Here is a 17,205-nt window from a genome sequence, read left to right on the forward strand (position 1 = left end):
ATTCCCCACTTCACAGATTCTGATCAGAACCATTGATTATTAAGAGATCTATATTAGAATTCACTTGCATATCACATGTCTGAATAATTAGGTAGTCACAGCAAACATGACATTCAGAAAGCATACCTGGAACTTGTCAACAGTTGAGGGAGTGCATGTAGTGGATGAGGTTTGGGCATGAAACTCAAAAGTCCAAAATACCACTTAGATTTGAGTTTTGAGGACAATAAATACTTAATGAGTTTTGGGACAAAATTTGAATCTAAAGACCCAAAAATTATGTATCAATCAGTTCTTAACCCCTTTTGAGATTGGTGGATATTATGAATTTAGTCTCTGCCCCTGAGGTATAGGTAAATGGTGCAATTTGAAGTGATTAGATATGCTAAAGAGGCATGCAAAACAAAGGAGGCCATGGTATCATTGAACAACTGTGCTTCTTCAAAACGTAGCACGTTTTACTGTGGAGTGACCTAGACACTAGAAACACACACACACACACACACACACACACTCACACACAAACACACACACACACACACACACACACACACACACACAAAACCCACAAACAATTGACTTCCTTTGTGCTGTGTGGGGCATGCTGGATTTATACAAGATATGAAGTGTATTCTCCTCAAGTAAGTTAAACTCAAACTCAATGAAAAATTTAGAATTCCTCCTCCTTTCTTGAGAAAGCATTCTGTGCATGAGTAATGCTTACATTTAAAGTTTAAGTGGGATGACTTGAAAACAGTAACAACGGAATCCCACTTAGATAACAGCATTTCAGGGATGTGTAGTGTTTCAATTTTGATTTTATGAAACTGCAGTTGCTCAGATCTCATGAATGTAGTATTGAACCAGGTCATTACTAGTCATAACTCTGTAGGGACAGTAAGAGCTTGGAAAATTCTTCAAGTTGGAAAACCTAAGAAAGCATATTGGCAACAGCTTAATTCAAAAGGGAAAAACTTGTGCTTGGGTAAGTTCCTGTACCTAAGTCTGAGCAGCTGGTTCAAAGCAAAAGACAAACATTGCATGTAAACAAGGACTACTGGGGACAGAACCTGTTAATAAAATGAAGAAAGCTAAGGGTTCAGGAAATGTGCATGAGGATGACTTTGAATGGTTGAAATTATATGCTATAAATTTAGTGGAACATATGAGAGGATGAATTTTTGGAATGTTTATCTCCTTAGGAGTGTAAACATTTGAGCTAAGTAAATGATGTAACCTAGGTAGGAAAGGGAAGTGATTTTCCATTCAGACATTGGAATTCCCTTCATGCCGAACATGAACATGGGAGGGTTTCAAAGAAATGATGAAGCAAATCAAGAGCTTCTGAGCATCCAGTAGGAGTCTCAGAGGATTAATTTGTTCTTGTTATGGGGGATTTTCAAGTTGATTATTGGAAATCAGTAAAGAGAAATTCAAATTCTAGAAACCAAATTTTGTAAAAGTCTCATATTAGCTTTAGAATATCGTCACCTGTAAATGCTCCAAAAAGGCATAGCCAGATTCACCTTTTAAAATGTATTACAATAGTTGACTTACTGCCTTTCCACTCTGTTCCCAAGGCCAGCCACAGAGTACGACTGTGGTGCTAAACCTTCAGCAAGAGAATTCTGCTTAGCTTAATTAGTGTGTTTTGTTTCTGTTTTGAGTTTTGTTTGCTTCAAGTATTAGTAATGTTGGTTTGGTTGGAAGTTTTGTTATTCATTCTTTATAAATTTTTGTTCTTTTGGTGAATTTGCAGTTCTGTTAATGTCATGCACATTACATTATGATTGTATCATTTAAGCCCTTTTTGAAAAAAATTAATATATATTTTTCAGAATAAAATGTGTTTTTCAACTCATAAGAAACAAGTTTTTTCTTGTGTAGTGTTGCATCCTGTAGTCCCAGAAACCATATGCAGATATAGATCACTGAAATTTGCAGGGTCTTGAGATTCACAATTGTTCCCAGCAAGCCAGAGGTACATGTGTGAAATGGCCTTTCGATGTGTCTAGTGTGGCCTACTCTGTATACCAATTTCATCATGGAAAAGGTATCCATACTGTATCCTTTTGATCATATATTTAGCTATTCCTAAAGTATAGTACTTTAAGATTGATCACATAGAAAAAATTAATGAGAAATCAACAGTATTGCTCTAATGATTTTCAGGAAATGAAAACCCTCACCAATGGATTAGAAATGAAAATCAGGAAAATCAGACGTAATCTGTCTCTGGTTTCATGAAATATCATTTCAGTGGAAACCACATAGAAGAGATCATGAATTCCATGATTTTAAAAACATTTTTTATACTTAGTTTTTATGTTGTTGGCCTTGATTCTGTATTTGGTGACTATTGGGGATAGTTGTTTGGTTCAGATTATTATCTTTGCCATTATTATTGCTATTATTTCTTTATAAATAAATGTTTCACTTGATGTAAGTGCTATATAACACATACATGCAATTCACAGCACGGTTCAAGAGTATGGGATCTGCAAGACCCAATCAGGGAAGATGTTCCTGTTCATCGAACCCACATTTAGTGATGCAAAAATACCAAAGAAATCCTCAATCAACTCCCTTTGAAACTTGGTCTTCTGGAATTTGTAGACATCACAGCCACTAACAACACCAATGCGATTCAAGATTACGTACAGCAGCTCACTGGAGTGAGAATAGTTCCTTGGGTCTTCATAGGTAAAGAAAAACTGCATAGACAGATGCAGTGATCTAATCTCCCTCGAACAGTATGGGGAGCTGATGACTTAACTGAAGCAGATTGGAGCTCTGCAGTTATGAAAGGGGTGGCAGGAAAAACCCATGCTGACAGCAAACATTCCATCACGCTGATGCCAGTTAACCTGAGAGATGATGTGCATCATGGAGTATGTCACTATTTTCTTATGATTGGGATTCTCAATAAATTGGTTTTATTCTATTACTCAGTGCTAAAGTCTGATGCTGTTTGCCTGCAACCATTGGGGAGGGAAGCTTAACAGATCACACAGGATTGACTATCCATTCTTCATGTGCTGATATGTCTCTACCTCTAAGCCCATATTTAACAATCCAGTGGATCTAAATCTCCTGTGAATCAGTTACTGTTTTTCTAACATGCTAATCTGCTGAGGTGATTTTGCAGACGTCCACTTCCTAATGATTATTAAAACAATGAATGTTGTGAAGTTGTTTATGATCAACACACTGGCCTTTCCCTCCTCATACATGTACTTCTGCATTTACAGCTCTCAAACTTTCCCTAATACAACCCACAGAAGTCCACACTTGTATGAGGATGCTGTCTGAAAACAGATGAAGAGCTTTAGCAGAGATTTTCCTCACTGTAGCAATATTAACAGAGACAGCAGACCATATGAAGAATTCAGCTCTGTTCACGAACTGGTTAATTGCCAAGATAATCCCAAACAGTTGTGAGTACATTCTAGTCAGAGTCCCAGAAAACTCAAATATGAAATGCAAAATTACAGAGCTCTCCTTCAAAGACTCTCTATGAAAGAATTTGCATGCAGAACACTGTCCAAAAATATTTGTTCCATTCACACTTTTACATTTAGATTTGACGTCTTACAATGACGTGTATTAACCATGGAACTGCACGTCTCTTCTCTGGTCTCCAGTGAGAAGGATTCATTGCTAAAAAAGATGTATCTGCAGATGACTAAAAAAATAACAATAAAGAATAGATCTTGATTAAAGTTCTGGGATAAAGATGCAACATCCTACCACAAGAATATATATATATATATATATATATATATATATATATATATGTATGTATGTGTGTATGTGTGTGTGTATATATATATATGTGTGTGTGTGTGTGTGTGTGTGTGTGTGTGTGTGTGTGTGTGTGTGCGTATGTGTTAAATGTCAGACTTGTATGTCTGTTATTTTAGGAAAGCTTGAACATTATTTTTAATGTCGTTTTGAATCTGTTCACAAAAATTTTATTGAGAATATGTGTGTATCGGTGTAAATTAGTCTGTAATACTCAGTCTTCCTCTCTTTCTATGGGTCGTCTGTAATTCTTTCTCCCTCTCTCTGTACCTTTCTGTTTACCTCATTTTCCCCCTGCCTCACTCTCTCTTTTTTTCTCTGTCAACTGTTGGATAATACCAGATTCAAAATAGAAATTTAATGTATTCAATCCTTTTGTCTACTTTATGGAATCGTCTAAGAAATTCAATTCTCTTTAAATGTATAATCAAATTTTAACTGAATACATGTGGTCCTATGATATTTTAGGAGGGAGATATTAAGGCCCGACTCTGTGTCATTGTTCAGTATGGTGCTGTTTAAATTATGCATATTGAGGTGATTTAATACTGGTGTATGCAATACATCTAGTAAATCATTAATGGTTTAAAAATTAATCTAGATTTCGGACTATAATATAAAAAGTTTTTTCTCCACCTCTCCTCTCTTCTCTTTAAGTTTGTTAATTCTACCCTTACTTTAAATAACTTGGCCAGAGGTAATGACAATCTTGTTAATACATTCCACCAATGAACACTTCCTTTCATTCACTATATTGTTGTCCTCATTTTATTGATTTCAGCCATGATGAGTTGGATATACATGCTATACCCCTTCCATAAGGCTCAAAGTCCACCCTGAAACAAGATGTAAAGAGACTGTAGGCACGCAAAATGTGGGGGTGATCACAGGGAAATCGTGTCTTCAGGAAACACAGAGTGCTGACCTCATGAAACATAGCAGCTGTGGTTCCCTGCATAGCTTCAAGACAGTCAACAGTGCAGAATGCAGTGTAAATGCCTGAAAGCTGTTACTCCTAACTGACACACTATGGACAGTTAGTGTGTTCTGTTGGAGGGTTGAACAATTTTTGTAAGGGATCATCATGGGGATATTAAACAGTATTTTAATGTAGAAGGAATACAAAGGTAGGATTCAAAGAAATATAGTGATGTGGGTAAACTAAATGGGAAAATTATTATCAAAATACTTTGGTGGATATTCTCAAAACAATAAAACAATTAAATATATTACTCAATATTATGTACATAGAGAATGTTTCATTATAGAGGGATGTTTCACAAAGTGACCTTAATGAATTATGTTAGTTACAACAGATCTGCCAATTCTGTGAGTTTAGTGAGAGCACATTATATGATTTGACCTTAGTAAATTTAAAGTGGCTATTTTCAAAAATAGTAAGCGTTGTTTCCATGTACACGTTCAAAAATGGGCTTCTATAAATCATAATGTAAAGACACTCTACATACAGAAAAAATAAGTAATTGTGTACATATCTAAACAAAATATTCACAATTGAATTGAATCCTTATACATTACAGAAATGCAAATCAAAATTATTCTGAATTTTTTTCATCCCTTTCAGAAATCTTAGTTTAATAACACATGAGCCAACTTATCTTTACTGTGTTATTGAGAGAGGAGAATATTGCTATTCTCCTTTTGGAAATGCAAACTTCTACAGCAACTTTAGAAATCAGTACGATGTTTCTTCATGAATGTAGAAACGGATACACCTAAAGATATAACTTGAGGATATATATCCAAATGATGATTTATTCTATTATAGAGACCCTTGATAATTTGGAGCTATTCATGTTGTTCTTTAGCAAATGAATGAATAAGGAAAATATGGTGCATTGACAGACTAGAAAAGGAAAGCATGTAATTTTCAGGACCGTGAATGGGTCTTGTGAAAGTCATCATAGATGACTTAACCTAGATGAAAAAGGGAAAATGGGATACTTATTCACTTAATCTGTATGTTAATTCAGCAAACTGTGTATCTATATGATCAGTTTAGTGTCCGTTGTCCTCATTTTGGGAAGTACAAGTGCAATTATGAATTACTGAGGGACACTGTCAGGAACAGGAATGTCAAATGTGAAGAGACAGGGAAGAGGGCGACAATGGAGGAAATATAGAGCTGTACAGCTAAAAGTGAGAGAAATTTGAGTCATAGAATGGAAACCTAATGGAGTAGAAACACATTTTTAAATTTTTTTTCAAAGTTAATAACAATAGGTACAGGGACAGAAGATAAAATATTGATTGGGTTTATCTATGTAAATTTTCAATAATAAGTACATCTCAAAAATTATAGATTTCAGCTTTCAGTAAACCTGTAGTACAGATAATGACTATATAGTCCTTAAGGAGTGAGATGTGAATGTCTTTGTTGGAAACATAAATGTATTATATTATTCGTTTGTTACAATAATCTATTCATTTGTTTACATTTCAAACGTCATTTCCCCAATTTGTCTTTCTTCCTTGTATCACCCAATCCATTAAGAACCTCTTTCACTCTAAGATGGTGCTCCCCCATCTATATGCCCACTTCCACTTTAGTCCTCTACCATCCCCCTTCTCTGGGATATGACGTCTCCACAGGACCAACTGACTCCCTTCCTAGAGATGGAAGAAGAGGCAGTTGTCTTCTCCATATGCTCTATGATCTATGTAGCAGAAGCCATGGCCTGGCCCAAGAATACACTAGTTTGTGGTAAATTTCCTGAGCCTCTGGAGGGTAAACGTAATTGATAGTGTTGTTCTTCTTATTAGGTTCCAATCCCCTTCAGATCCTCAGGCAATGCCCTAACCATTCTTTTCTGGCTCTCAGTTTCTGTTAAGTGGTTATCTGTATGTGAATCTGTCACCACCAGGTGATGACAGAGTTCCTCAGAGGACAGACATATTAGGGTCTTATCTGCAAGCACAACATGACATCAGGAAAAGTCTGAGGATTTGGAGTCTGTGGATGAAATTGTTCTTATGGTCGGGTGGTCTCTGGATTGCCTTTCCTTCAGTCTCTGCTCCTTTTTTTGTCTTTGCATTTTTTTAGACTTTGGACATTTATAGGTTAAAGATTTTGAACTGTGTGGGCATCACCTGCTCTTCACGGGTGGGTATGTCTAGCTACAGGAGGCAGACTCTTGTGGTTCTATCTCTTTGGTGCTTAGTATTTCAACTACCACCATCCCACTAAATTTATGGGACCCTCTTGCATACCTGGCATCTGTGACTTTCCTTGGGATAACCAAGTTCAACACCCACCACTAATGCTTATTTTTACTTATCCCAATTTTCCTCTAGATTTCTCTCTTTTCTCTTTATATTGTTTCTACTTTCCTTATTTTGTCCATCCTTCTCTACTTCTAGAAAGGTCCTTCCATTCCTCTGTCTTCCATTATCTTTTTGTTCTCTCTTATAAGTGGGTTGCAAGAATCCACAGTTTGGCCTTCTAACATGTTACCCTCCATGTGATAAATGATTTGTGTATTGGGTATACTGATCTTTGGGGCTATCATCCACTTCTCACTAAGTACATCCCATGTTATGTCCTTTTGATCTCTGTAATTCACTAATTTCCAGGTCCATCCCTTTGCCTACAGAGTTCTTAGTTTCCTAATTTTAAAAACCTGAGTAGTATTTCTTTGTTTAAATATAGCACAAATTCTGTATATATTCCTAAGTTGAGTTGATGTATGTCACGATTATTGCCAGCATTTGACTAATGTAAGTAAGGCTGTCATGAAAATGTTCAACCACATGTCACTGTTATATGTGGATCATCTTTGAGTATTTGCATTGAAGTGAGTGGTAAAGCTGGGTCTTCAGGCAATGGCATTTGCAACATTCTCTGAACCTCCACTTTGATATCCAAAGTGGCTATAAAGATACCAATCCCACCAGCAGTGGAGGAGTGTTCCACTTTCTCTACATCCTAGCATACTCTGCTACTGCATTAGATTTTTGTCTTAGTCACACTGGTGTAATATAGACTCAAAGTTCATTGCAGTTTGCATTTTTCTGATAACTAAGGATGTTGATCATTTCTTGATGTGTCTCTCAGCTACTGAGATTCCTCAGTTGAAAATACTTGGTATAGCCTTCTAATCCAGTTTAAAAGTTGGGTTACTTGGTTGTGTGGGAATTTACCTTTCTGAATTATTTCTATATTTTTTATTATGGCACTCTACCAGATATAGGGTTGTTTAAAGTCTTTTCCAAATGTGTAGATTTCTGTTTTGTCTTATTGGCAGTTTACTTTGCTTTAAAGAAAATTTTGACATTGACGAGTTTTCATATATTGACTGGTGATCATAGATCCTGAACCTTTGGTATTTGGTTCTAAAAATTTTCTCCTGTGCAAATGTGTTTTAGGCACTTTCGGACACTTTCCCTTCTGTTGGTTTCAGTGTATATGGTTTTATATAGATTTCCTTGATGCACTTGGACTTGAACTTTTAAAAAAGAGTTAGAAATGGATCAATTGGCACTCAGCTATATCCAGACCAACCGTTAGGGTAGCATCATTTCTTAAAATGTTTTCTGTTATGTACAACACACTTAGTCATCAGGTAAATGCAAATCAAAACAACCCTGGGATTCCACCTCACTTCAGTCAGAATTGCTAAGATCAAAAACTCAGATTATAGTAGATGCTGGAGAGGATGTGGAGAAAGAGGAACACTCCTCCATTGTTGTTGGGATTGCAAACTGGTACAAACTCTCTGAAAATCTGTCATGAATTTCCTCAAAAACTGGACATTGCACTGCCTGAGGACCCAGATGTACCTCCCCTGGGTATATACCCAAAAGATGCTTCAACGTACAACAAACACACATGTTACACTATGTTCATATTAGCCTTATTCATAATATTCATAATATTCAGAAGCTGGAAAGAACCCAGATGCCCTTCACCAGAGGAATGGATACAGAAAACGACATATATTTACACAAAGTAATACTACTTAGCTATCACAAACAATGAGTACATGAAATCCATAGTCAAATGGATGGACCTAGAAAATATCATCCTGAATGATGTTTCCCAATCACAGAAAAACACAAAAAGTATGCACTCATTGATAGGTCGATTTTCGCCCAAATGCTCAAATTACCTAACATACAATGCACAGACCGCATGAAACTCAAGAAGGAGGGCCAAAATACAGATAATTCACTCCTTCCTTAAAATATCCATAATAGGAGTAGGGTGACATTGCTTTTAGGATACAGAAGGAATGGCCATTCAGAGTCTACTGCTCATGTGGCACACACACTCATACACACACACACACACACACACACACACACACACACACACACATATATATATATATATATATATATATATATTCCAAACTTGATAAGATTGATGATGCTAAGAAGTGCATGCTGGCAGGAACTGTATATAGATCCCTCCTGAGAGAGACAGCCAGAGCATGTGAAACAGAGAGACGATCCTTTGGAGGAATGAAAGGAAGGACTGAAGAAGCTGAAGGAACTTGCAACTTCAAAAGAAAAACTGCCAGTCAACCAGATCCTCCAGGTACTAAACCACAAACCAAAGACTATACATGATCTGACCCTGGGTTCCAACTGCATATGTAGCAGTGAATAGCCTTGTTGGGGCTCAGTGTAAATGCCTCCATGCTTTGGATACCTATAGTGCAGTTTGTGTCTGACACTAATATCTGGGAGAGAAGAGCTTCTAGTTGAGACTTCTTCATTTCAGTCTTTCCACTAGTATTACTCTGAATACCATTCCATGACAGTGACTCTTTAGATTTCTGAGTCAATAGGTTTGATTAGCTGGCAGGTTTCTTTTCTTTCTTTCATTTTTTTAAAAAATTTTTTATAAAATTTTATTGCTTTTTTAATTGGATATTTCTACATTTGCATTTCAGATGTTAATTCCTTTCCCAGTTTCTTTTCCATAATTGCCCTATCCGATTCTGCTCTCCTTCTTCTATAACCCACCTTACTGCGCCCTGACATTGCCTTGAACTTGGAGTCAAACCCAGTGAGTACCAAGGACTTCTCCTTCCATTGGTGACCAACAAGGCCGTCCTTTGCCACATACACAGTTGGAGCCATAGTTCTGTCCATGTATAGTCTTTGAATATTGGCTTAGGACCAGAAATCTCTGGTTCAGTTACAATGTTTTTCTTATGGGGTTGAAAGCACCTTCAGCTCTTCTAATCCTTTCTCAAACACAACCAACAAGATGTCCGTTTTCAGTTCACTGGCAGCATAGACTCCTTAGCTTCATCACTCGTATCTACAATTTTGCTGAGTGTGTGTTTGTGTGTGTGTGTGTGTGTTTGTGTGTGTGAGTGTGTGTGTGTGTGTGTGTGTGTGTGTAGAGCTAAACAATGAATTCTCAAGTGAGGAATATCAACATCCTTACCCATCAGGTAAATGGAAATAAAAAATAATACCTGAGATTTCATAGCACACCAATCAGAATGGCTAGGATATATTTGATCCCTTGTACAGCTATGGTGTTTGGTGTATTTTTAACATGGATTCTTGGCAACTAGGTTAAGAATTTAGAATCCACAAATGATGAAGCCAAATAGACTCCATCGTATTCTTATGAACGTACTGAAGTAGAAGATTCTGTGGACCTCAAGCCACTCCTCTCCCAGCCAATGTCATGAACCTTATGTTTTGATTGAGTAAAGAATCATGTTAAAACATCCAAAACCCTCAAGTTTGGCCCTGGAAATACAGGAAGGTAGATATTAGAGAACTGCTATCTAATGCGATTGCAGAGCCGCCTTATATAGTCTATGTTGTCCTTTGTTTTACTAATGTGTGGTAATTTTTTGGATAAAATAAGGATGTGGGAGTTTATCATTTAAGTAAATATAAAAATTTTACTCTGTTATATTCACTTTACAACTGGGTCCCCTTTGTTTCAAAATCATAGCAAAAAATGTAATAGGATAATAGAACATTTGAGTATACATTCAGCAATTTATATAAAGTCCACTATCACGGAATGTACAGAAAGAAAATGTAATAAAATAATCACTCAATTAAAGGTCTTTAGGGAAAGTACTGGCCTTTGGAAAAGAGAGATATCTGAGGAAATTGAACTATAGACCAGAGGAATGGAACTGGGAATAAAAATATTATCCAGTAGAATCTCCTACACTCCATATTCCTAGATTTTTGGGACCCATGCCAAACCTCTGACTTACTTTATCCATTCAGAGCATATAGCCACTAATGAAGCAAAGAGAAGTCACTAGCTTTAGAGAGATGGAGTATGTAAACAGTTCCACTGTGTCATACCTGAAAAGGGCACCCTCAAATCTGCACAATGTAAGGAAAGCTCTTTTACCAAAGGCCATGGCAGGTCTTAGAGACATCATCATTAGTTCATTCATGAAAAATCTTTATTATCCTGGAGAGCCATAGCTTATCTATAATGTTACAAGTGTTGCTGTGACTGCAACTGATCTTTAGATGTTCCTTCATTACCTCTAGGGTTTACTAATTGTCCTCTAATTTACAGTAAACAGTCATTTGGGAGTGAGAAAAAAGAAGATGAAGAGATATGAGAAGGGGATTAAGCAGGATTTCTGTCTTGGTATAAAAAAAGGAAGACATATGTGGTCCTTGGAAAGATCAATGAGGACAAGATAGGAGTTGTGCGGGATCGCTAAAGAGATAGCCTTGATTTGAGCCTTCCACATATGGAAATCATGAGCTACAAGCCTCTCAGAAGCATCTGAACTTCCCTGTTCTTATGGTTCCTAAAATTCAGAAAGTTTATATCATTCATTTCTTTATTACAAAAGCCAAGTATTGTGAAGAGCACAGTTGTTTTCCTGAGCTCATGACATTTACTCTTTTTGTCAAGAAGAAAGGTACTAATGAAGAAGGGAAGTGCAAATATTGTGTTGCTAGCTCAGAGTAAACACCATGCTTTGGACACCTATAGTGTAGTTTGTGTCTGACACTAATATTATGGAGACAGAAGTGCTTCTAGTTGAGACTTCATCATCTCAGTCTTTCCACTAGTATTACTCTGACTACCACTTCATATTTACGAGTCATTATGTGTGATTTCTTGGCAGCTTTTCCTTTCTTTTTTTATTTTTTTAGCAAATTTTATTGCTTTTTTTAACTGGATGTTTCTATATTTAAATTTCAAATATTATTTCCTTTCACAGTGTTCTGCCCATAAGATCCCTAAACATTCCCATTTCCTTCTTCTCTAACCAGACTTTCTCCCACATGACATTCCCTTGAACTGAAAGATGTACAGGGAGGACAAGGGCTTATCTTTCCAATGTTGCCCACAAATGCAATCCTTTGCCGCATATGCATTTGGAGCCATAGCTCAGTCCATGTACTTTCTTTATATATTGGTATAGTATGAGAAAGCTCTGGTTCATTGGCATTGTTGTTCTTTTGGGGTTGAAAGCACCTTCAGCTCTTCTAATCCTTTTTCAAAGTTTACTAAGAACAGGTCCATTTTCAGTTCACTAGTCTGCTACTAGCATTCACTTCTGTATTTGACATGCTGTATCTGTGTCTCTCAGGAAATATCTTTTTCCGTTTCATGGCAGAATGCACTTCTTACCTTCATAAATCTTATATTGTTTGGTTGTCGTTTGCTTTCCTGATGTCTGGTAATTTTTTGAAAAAATAAGGATTTGGGAGTTTATCATTTGAAGTAGCTACACAGTATTTAGAGTTTTATACTCACTATATAGCTGGACCCACTTGTGACCAAAATCATTGAAGAAATTGGAATTGGGAAACAAAATTTTTGAGTACACATTGAGGAAAATTTACAAAGTTCCTTATCAAGTAATTTACAATAAGAAATTGAAATACAATATTCATTCTATTCAAGGTCTGTAGGGAAAATACTGACCTTTGAGAAATGGAGAAACCCTAGAAAATTGAACTGTATGTCACAAGAATGAACCTATGATATATAGAATAAAAATATTATCTAGAAGAATCTCCTACACTCCATGTTCCTAAATCTTTTTTACCCATGCAATGCCCCTTAATAACTTTCTGCAATCCGAGCATGTAGCCACTAGTGAAGCAGAAAGAAGTCTCTACCTTTAGAGAGATGGAGTACATAAGGGTTTCCACTGTGTCACAGGAAACATACCTGGAAAGTGCCAGCTCAAATCTGGTCAATATAAGGAAAGATCTTCAGCAGGTGGGAAATGGGAGTTCTCACTGACATTATCAATAGGCCCTCCCTGAAAACACTCTTGTAACCTGGAGAGCATTAGCTTCTTTTACGACGTCACAAGTGTTGTCGTGACTGCAACTGCCTCTCAGATATTACTTCAGTAACTCTAGGTTTTACTAATTGGCCTCTAATTCAGAGCAAATTGTGGAGTAATAACAAAGAGGATGAAGAGATCAGAAATATGGAGAAAGAAGCTGGCCCTCTGTCTTGGTATAAAAAACAAGGAATAAATATATGGTCCTATGGAAAGCTCAGTGAGACATGTATAGGGTTTTAGTGGATTCGCTGAAGAGATACCCTTGATGTGAGCCTCCAACATAAAGGAATCAGGAGATGGGGGACCCTCAGAAGCATCTGGACTTCCCTGTTCTTATAGTTCCTGGAAAGTTTACATCATTCATTTCTTAATTCCAAAAGCCAAGTGTTGTGAAGGACACAGTTGTTTTCCTGAGAGTTCATGACCTTTACTCTTTTTGTCAAGAAGAAAAGGTCCTAAGGAAGAAGTGAAAAACAAATATTGGGTCCCTAGCTCCGAAGAAACTCCCCCATGCTTTGGATACCTATAGTGCAGTTTTTGTCTGACACTGATATTTGGAAGAAAGAAGTGCTTCTAGTTGAGACTTCATCATCTCAGACTTTCCACTAGTATTACTCTATCACTTCTGATTTCTGAGTCAATATGTGTGATTATTGGCAGCTTTCTTTTCTTTTATATCATTCATTTTTTTAATTTTTTAGCGAAATTTATTGATTTTTTAATTGGAGGTCTCTATATTTACATTTAAAATATTATTTCCTTTCCCAGTTCCCTGCCCATAAGATCCCTAACCATTCTATTTCTTTCTTCTCTAACCAGCCTTTCTGCTGCATGACATTACCTTAAACTGGGAGACAAACTAGGGAGAACAAGGGCTTCTCTTTCCTATGTTGCTCAAAAACTCATCTTCTTCCACATATGCATTTCGAGCCATAGGTTCAATGTACGTTCTTTGTATTTTGATCGAGTATGATAAAGTGGTGGTTCATTGGCATTGTTGTACCTATGGGGTTGAAAGCACCTTCAGCTCTTCTAATCCTATTTCAAAATTTACCAAGAATAGGTCCATTTTCAGTTCACTAATTTGCTACTAGGATTCACTTCTGTACTTGACATGCTGTATATGTGTCTCTCATGAAATATCCATATCCAGTTCCTGGTAGAATTCACTTCTTACCTTCATCAATCTTATCTAGTTTTGTTGGCTGATATAGACATATATACTTTTGGTGGATCCTACACCTATGTAGTTAAGAGGAATGTTATCATGGATTCTGCCCCACTATTTCAAGAGTGTAGAATTTACAAATGACAATTTCTAAAAGACCCCCTCCTGTTTTTATAAATCTATTGAACTAGGCCTTTAACTGGCCCTCAAGCAATTCTTCTTCCTGCACATTATCTGGTATCTTACTTTTGTCCTTTGCAACACTGGAAGCTAGATAGTGTAATATTGATATCAAATTGGACAAGAAACCTAACTCAATAGTACATGTTGTTCTTTGCCTTCCTGATGTCCTGTAATTTTTCGATAAAATAAAGATTTCAGAGTTTACCATTTGAAGTAGGGACACAGTATTTACACTTTTATCCTCACTTTTTAGCTGGGCCCCTTTTGTGACCAAAACCATTGCAGAAAATGGAATTGGAAAACAGAATTTTTGAGTATACATTGAGGAATATTTACAAAGTCACCTATCAACGAATTATCAATAAGAAATTGAAATACAATACTCATTCAACTAAACGTCTGTAGGGAAAATACTGGCCTTTGGGTAACAGAGAAAACCTAGAATATTGAACTGAGTCACAGGAATGAACCTGGGAATATAAGTATTATCTAGAAGAATCTCTTACACTCCATGTTCCTAAATCTTTTCTACCCACGCCAAAACCTTGACTAATTTTCCCCATTCAGAGCATCGAATCACTAGTGAAGCAGAGAGAAGTCTCTAGCTTTAGAGAGATGGAGTACGTAAATGTTTCAAGTGTGCATCAGGAGACACTCCTGGAAAGGACACCCTCAAATCGGGTCAATGTAAGGAAACATGTTCAGCAGGTAGGCCATGGCATTTCTCAGTGACATTATCATTAGGCCCTCCATGAAAAATCTGTTGTAACTGGAGAGCCCTAGTTTCATCTGTGATGTAACAAGTATTGCCCTGACAGGAACAGCCTCTGGGATATTCCTTCAGTACCTCTCCAGTTTACTAATTGGCCACTTATTCAGAGTAAACACCCATTTGGGAGTGGGAACAAACAGGATGAAGAGATCAGAGATGAGGAGAAGGAATCTAGCCTTCTGTCTTAGTATTAAAAAAAAAGAAGAAATAAGTGGTACTTGGGAAAGCTCAGAGAGCCCTTTGTAGGGTTTGAGTGGTATCGCTGAAGAGATAGACTTGATCTGAGCCTTCCACATATGGGAATCAAGAGCTGGAAACTTCACAGAAGCACTGGACTTCCCTGTTCTTATGGTTCCTGGATGTCAGAGGGTTTATATCATACATTTCTTTATTCCAAAACCAAGTGTTATGAATGGCACTGTTGATTTCCTGAGAGCTCATGAATATACTATTTTTGTCATAAAGAAAAGGTCATAAGGAAGAAGGGAAAAACAAGTATTGTGTCCCTAACTCAAGTTAAGCTCCTCAATGCTTTGGAAACCTATAGTGCACTTTGTGTCTGACACTGATATCTGTGAGAGAGAAGTGCTTCTATTTGAGACCTCATCATCTCAGTCTTTATACAGTATTAACCTGACTACCACTTCAGATTTCTGAGTCAATATGTGAGATTACTTGGCAGCTTTCTTCTCTTTTATATCATTCACGGTTTTTTTATATTTTTTAACAATTTTTTTTTTCTTTTTGAACTACATGTTTCTATATATACATTTAAAATATTATTTCCTTTCCCAGTTTCCTGCCCATAAGATCCCTACATGTTCCATTCCTTCTTCTCTAACCAGCTTTTCTGCCGCATGACATTCCCTTGAACTGGGAGACAAACTGTGGAGGACAAGGCCTCTCTTTCCAATGTTGCCCAAAAAGGCAATGCTCTGCCACATATGCATTTGGAGCCATAGGTCTGTCCACGTACTTTTTTTGTATGTTGGTATAGTATGAAAAAGCTCTGGTTCATTGGCATTGTTGTTCGTACGGGTTTGAAAGCAGTCTCAGCTCCTTTATCCTTTTCCAAATTTTATGAACAAGAGGTCGGTTTTCAGTTCACTGGTTTACTACTAGCATTCACTTATGTATTTGACGTGCTGTATCTGTGTCTCTCAGGAAATATTTAAATCAGGTTCCTGGCAGAATGCACTTCTTACCTTCATCAATCTTATCTATTTTTTTTTTACTGATATATACATTTGTACTTTTGGTGGCTCCTACACCTATGTGGTGAAGTGGAATGTTAACATGGATTCTACCCATCTATGTCAAGAACTGACAAATGACCATTTCAAAAATACTCCTTCCTGTTTTTATAAACTTATTGAAGTAGATGTTTAACTGGTCCTCAAGCCATTCTTCTCACTTCCCATCATCCGGTATATATGTTTGCCCTTAAGGTAGACTCATATTAAAACATCCAAAAACCTCAAGTCTGGCCACTGGGATACTGGAAGCTCAATAGTGTAGTACTGATATCAAATGCGACAAGAAACTGAATTCAATAGTCCATGTTGTCCTTTGCATTCATGACGTCTGGTAATTTTTTGATAAAATAAGGATTTGGGAGTTTATCATTTGAAGTAGGTACACAGGATTTACACTGTTATACTCACTCTGTACTTGGGCCCCCTTTGTGACAAAAATCATTATAGAGAATGGAATTGGAAAACAACATTTTTGAGGACACATTGAGGAATATTCACCAAGTCCCTTGTCATGCCCAACCTTGACCAGCAAAGAAGACATGACCAAAGAAGATCTTCTTAAAGAAGATTTACTCAGGAACCTAGATACAATATTCTGACCCTGGGGAACGCACGGAGCACACTTAAATAATCAGTGTTGGCCAATCCCAGCAAGCTATGTGGGTCATGCCCATAGGCTGTCACTATGCGGAAGCTAGCAGGCCAGGCAGGCATAGCCAAATAAGGACTTGGTTACTACAA

General features: G+C 36.9%; 1 pseudogene; it reads left to right on the top strand.

The window, feature by feature from the left end:
• Positions 1–1,302: 1,302 nt before the first annotated feature.
• Positions 1,303–2,912, top strand: LOC134484502 (glutaredoxin-1-like; annotated as a pseudogene).
• Positions 2,913–17,205: the final 14,293 nt, after the last annotated feature.

Source organism: Rattus norvegicus, chromosome Y (assembly GCF_036323735.1).
Source record: "Rattus norvegicus strain BN/NHsdMcwi chromosome Y, GRCr8, whole genome shotgun sequence".
Taxonomy (NCBI): Eukaryota; Metazoa; Chordata; class Mammalia; order Rodentia; family Muridae; genus Rattus; species Rattus norvegicus.